Genomic DNA, 6000 nt, shown 5'->3' with positions numbered 1-6000 from the left:
ATCAGCGAAAAACAGAATCTCTGAGTCCGAAAGCCTTTCAGAAACTGAATCCTTCCAACAAAAGCTTAAGTGAGCTCAAACTTTTCCTCTTCAGGTCTTCGAATGAGACTGCAGTCCTGGCTAACTCCTGCATTGCAGCCTTGTGGAGGACCCTCACACTAAAATCTGAGTTAAGCCACGCCTAGATTCTTGATCCACAGAAAGTATGAGATAAACATTGTTGATATTTAAAGCCACTGAGTTTTGGGGCGATTCATTATATAGCAATAAGAATTCAGACTATCTAACTGAATAAGGTAGATAATCCACAGTCTATTGTTGCAGAAAGTAGTTGCTCAATTTCATTAAAGCCTACCCAGTTAAATGGCCATGTACCAGAATGTTATTTGTGGAATAATGATGTTACTGTAAACAGAAAATATCTTGTCATCATAGGACATATTTTTTAAAAAAGAGTTAACTTTTTATGGTTTAAAACCTGAGTTGCTGCCATTGCTCTTTGAGTTCTTGAAAGATTTATTAACCTAACAGTCTTAATATCTGAAAATAAAAACAGAAAATGCTTTTAACTTAAACTCCTGCTCTGGAAAATCCTTTATAACGTATTGGTTCACTTTCCTGACTTTATAAATATAATATTGTGAGTTTAGCTGTTTCCTTTTGATGGCTTACATGCGGTATTTCAGAGTTATATTGAAAACGAATTCTCATTGTACAGTAACTTGGATGTAGAAAGCGAAAGGAAGGGTGAGTGGCCACTTCAGTTGTAACAACAGAAAAGGTTTCAGAATAAAACACTGGACTTAGATTATTTTTTAATGATGTGAATTTTTTGTTAACTTCAAGTATAATAATAATAATAATAAACCAAACACTGCATTTAAAGACTTCAGTTCTATTTTTTGTATTATTTCTTGAAACTGATTGCTTGAAAATTACTTTACTGCTATTCCTTTGTTGAAGCTTTAAAAAAAAAAAAAGCCTTCCAATCATACTGTTGTTTAGTTAATCAATTCATTCCTTGATTATTACATCATTGGTTACCAACATATGAAAGAGTATTGAAATAGAAGATAAATATCGTGACAGATTAAAGAAGCATCCGAGCCAACTTTTTGTTTTTTAATAGGGAAACACAAAGATGCCACTTCTATTTGTGAAATGCACTGTGTCCTTAGATTTAAACTTTCAAATAGAATACGTACGCTTATAAAAATACATTCCTATTCTACATTTAAGATTTTATTCAAATTGTGAAAATGCTAGTCCAAATGACTATGCAAATTCTGAGAGAAAGATTGTAAAGACTATTATTAACATAAGAGGTGGGAAGAAACACAGCTTGAATTTGATGTCCCAGGTGGAGTTTGCTGCTCTGAAAATTAGAAAAACACAACCTTTGACATCCATGCTAGGAAATATAGATATGGATATTATTCTAAGAATTACCATGGAACCCCAATCTGTCAATTTAATTGTTATTCTTTTCATTATTACCACATCTAATTTATCCTTACATACTTGTTCTCATACTCAAAACATTCACAACAATAGAATTTAAAGCAATCTATTAGTTACTTACATTTCTACTTCTCTCTGCCCTTTCCTTTATCTCTCCCACTCCTTTCTTATTTTTATAACAGGTTGGATGAACAAATAATTCTGGCTTGCTATTTCTATTATTGAAGGGTCAAGGAAACCCCATACAAAAATAAATATATGTGAAGAAGGTCTTACTCTTCTAGTTTGTTTCACTTAATTCTCCTCCAAAGTAGCTTATTTTAGTTGACTAAGAGGTTATTGAGAAGTGCAGCCTAACTGCAAGAAGAATTTGCTAATACATCAAGTTGTTCTAGCTGAGGGTCACTACTATCAACTCAGGTTCAAATTACTCACCCTGTCAACTGGAAAGTCAAACATTAAATCTAGACTCACTATCATGGTCTGCAGCTGGAATTTATCTGTGAGATATCCCCAAGTCTGCAGATAATGAATTGTGACTTGAACTTCTAACTTTAACACTAGTTGAAATTTCCTACAGAAAGGAATGATGGTGGCTCTCAAAATACTTATGTGGTTGGGGATTAAATTAATGCAAAAAATTATCCAGTTTGTTTTAAATAGTAGACTTGTTTACATGTAACCTATAAAAAGAAGTAAAAGTCCATATTCTGGGCTTCCTAGTAGCTGAATTCAGAGACTTAATCCAACAGCAAAAAATTAATAAAAGCATTAAACAGTTAGAACAGTCTTTCTCAGCAAGAGTGCATTCTTCTTCTCTTTGACAATAACTGGAAAACCTTGGAAGATCAAAAACAAAACAAAACAAGAACAAAGTATAGCAAGGACAAAGCCTTTCGTTTTAACTGGTAGGAGAATAGAGAGAAATGGAAAGGATCTATAATTATGCATCTGTCATTTCTTTCATATATTCATATATTAATTTCAGGTATATTAGAAATATTGCAAATACATGACCAGAAAGTTATAGAAAGCTCCTATATAAATACTTTCATAAAGCCTAGAATTAGGGAAAATGACAGCCATTTCTTGATGTCAATCAACATCTTGCTGCAATTGTCACATTTCTTTTTATATATAGGTCCTTCCAGCAAGATAAACAAAACTTCATTAAACTATTCTAAAAATATTTTATTTTTTAAAAAATATTAAGAGTAAAAAATTGTGTTAGGATTTGATGCTATATGTTAAAATATTTAAATAATTACCTTTACAAATTGTACAGTTCAATGATAAACTAATGAATGTATGTATTCAGTATGTTTTATTTTAAAGAATGAAAAATGATATAATGTACAAAGCTACATTGTACAGATAATTTCAAGTCATCTAAAGCATACAATTTCTTAACTTTGGCTGTTTTCTTCACATCAAGAGAAACAGCTGCACCTTTAAGTGTTAAGAGCAGTGGTAGTCCGTGGTAGTCCCAAATCTAGTCCGTGGTAGTCCCAAATAAGTACTCCAGGAAGACTGACTTGGAATGTTCCTGTTTCACTGTTTATATTAAATGTTTTCATTTTCTGTTTCCAACTCATCTTTGGAATTGTTTCTTTTTATTCTCTTCCAAGAGTAGGCAATTTAATTTTTGAAGCATTAATCTTGCAAAAATTCAATTCAAATCTGATCATTTTGGAGGCTTTCAACTATCACGCCACGTTCGTTTTGTTTACTTGAGTATTTAGTTATAATGGATGGCTATTCATGACTAAAAGAAGAAAAAAGTGAAATCTTTGTGATTGTGACAGTGATATGAAAATTGGGATAGTAGCTAGATTAGGGGACATGTCTGTTCTCCAATTCTCTTTCTTCCCTAAACAGAAGAGAGCAACAATCAGGTCCAAAAGTGTCAGAGTTGGATGGCAGTGGTTGGATCTTGGTTAAACTGTATTCAAACTGGTGGGACTGTTTTTCTAACCTACTTTTCATTTTCTGCCTCTTTGTCTTTCTCTGTCTCTCTCTCAAATTAGTTCAAAGAATAATTTTCCAGAAGTCACTCTACCAATAAAAGAGTCTAAACATTTCTTGCTCTTTCATTGCTTGATTCCTTTTCTTTCCTCTTTTCCTTTCTTTTCTTTTCTCTTTGCTTTCCTTTTCTTTTGTTCTCTTCTCTTTTCTCTTTTTTTCTTTTCTTTTTTCTTTTTTTGAAACAGGGTTTCACTTTGTTACCCAGGCTGGAGTGCAGTGGTGAAATCTTGGCTCACTGCAGCCTCAATCTCCTGGGCTGAAGTGATCCCCCTGTCTCAGCCTCCCAAGTAGCTGGGACTACAGGCAAGTGCCACCATGCCTGATTTATCTTTCTGTATTTTTGAAGAGACAAAAACAAAACAAAACAAAACAAAACAAAACAAAACAAAAAAAGGGTTTTGCCATTTTACCCAGGCTGTCTCAAACTCCTGAACTTAAGCAGTGAGCCCACCTTGATCTCCCAGAACTATAGAATTATAGGTGTGAGCCATTGCACCCAACTCGTTGCTTTTTTTCGTGAGACTGGCCAGAGTATGATAATTTCTAAAAGTCTGACTTGAATTTAGTAAGGGAAAACCCTATTAGGTTTGAGAATGCAGTTTTTGTAGTCCAATTAAGGACACTTTTGTGAGGGCAAGGGGCAAAATTCATAATTATTTTAGGACAAGAGGCATGAATCAGGAATGTATCAGGCAAAATCACTTTAGAATCTTACAAGCCAGCCTAGCTTATCAGAGTTTTGTAATTGTTTCCCAGTTATTCCCTATACATCTATCTACTTCATGAACCTCACGGGAATGGAAGATGGTGGCCTGAGACAGTGTTTTAAAGAAATTATTGTAAAGCTCATGAGCCCTGAAACAGCACCATGTTCAAATATTATCTTATCTTCTTAATAACTGATTGAGTTATTTAACACTTTTTCACTCAGTTTCTTCATCAAAAAAAAAAAAAACAAAGAAAATGAAATAGAAAATATTATATATTTCATAGGAAGGTTAAGTAAATTATTGAGACTTGTGTTGCATGGTGTATGATCTGTCATAGTAAATGTTTCATGTGCCCTTGAAGAGAATGTGCATTTTGCTATTGTTGGGTGGTGTGTTCTATGTTGTAGGTTGGGTGGGTCATTAGGTCAGGTTGGATGATAGTGTGATTCAAATGTTCTATATGCTTACTGACTTGGTGTCTACTTGTTCTATCAATGACTGAGAGAAGGGTGTTGAAATGCCTACCTACTATTGTGAATTTGTCAATTTTCACTTTCATTTCTGCTTTCAGTTTTTGTTTCATATAGCTTGAGGCTCTTGTATTAGGTGAGTAACTTTTAGGATTTGTGTGTGTGTGTGTGTGTGTGTGTGTGTGAATAGCACCTTTGATCATAAGGAAATATTTTATCTCTGGAAATATTTCTTGCCCTACAGTATACTTTGTTATTAATATATCCACTCCAGCTTATGGTGAAAGTTTATTCTGTTTAGCTTTTCCCTCTTCTTACTTTTAATCTGTGTCTTTGTCTTTAAAGTGGGTTTCTAGTGAGCAGAGTGCATAGCTGGGTCTTGCATTTTTATACAAACTGACACACTCTGGCTTTTAATTAGGTTTTATTCTCCTTTGATTAAAAGTAATTACAGATACATTTTGGTTAATTAGTCTTTTTTTTTTTTTTTTTTTTTTTTTTTTGAGATGAGTCTTGCTCTGTCACCCAGGCTGGAGTAAAGTGGCGTGACTTTGGCTCACTGCAACCTCCACCTCCTGGATTCAAGCTGTTCTCCTGCTTTAGACTCCCAAGTAACTGAAATTACAGGTGCACACCACCACACCAGGCTAATTTTTTGTATTTTTATTAGAGACAGGGTTTCATGATGTTGGGCAGGCTCTTCTTGAACTCCTGACCTCAGGTAATCTGGCCACCTCAGCTTCCCAAAGTGCTGGAATTACAGGCAGGAGCCCCCATGCCCAGCTGTAATGTTTCTATATGTCCCATTTGTTCTTTGTGTTTTCTTTCTTGTATTCTGTTTCATTAAATATTAAATAACAATTTTTTTAATATTACACTTTTTCTATTCTGTTGTCATGTTTTTTAACTCTACTTATTTTTTCACAGCCATCCTAGGCTTTCCACCATGCATCCTTAATTTATCACAGTCTAGCTTCTATAGATTATTCCCCTTCACATATCAACAGTTATGATATCTCAGTCGTACATTTTATGTTTACATGATACATAAGCCCTACAAAAATTCTTATTTTCTCTTTAAACAATTTTCTTTTTAAAAGACTTTAAAAATGAGCTAAAATTTTGAAATTTAGCCACACATTTTACTATTCCTAGAATTATTTAGCCTATTATATAGGTCCAAGTTTCCATCTGATAATATTTCCTTCAGGTCAATGACTTCTTGTACATTTCTTGTAGGTGTGCTACAAGGCATTCTTTCCGTTTTTTTGTTTACAAGAAAATGTTGTTATTCTGCCCTATTTTTTGCTCTGAAGTTTGTATATCCTCTCCAG

Source organism: Trachypithecus francoisi, unplaced genomic scaffold (genome assembly GCF_009764315.1).
Source record: "Trachypithecus francoisi isolate TF-2019V2 unplaced genomic scaffold, Tfra_2.0 Lachesis_group13, whole genome shotgun sequence".
NCBI lineage: Eukaryota > Metazoa > Chordata > Mammalia > Primates > Cercopithecidae > Trachypithecus > Trachypithecus francoisi.
The sequence above is the reverse complement of the archived record's forward strand: the minus strand, read 5'-3'. Positions refer to the sequence as shown.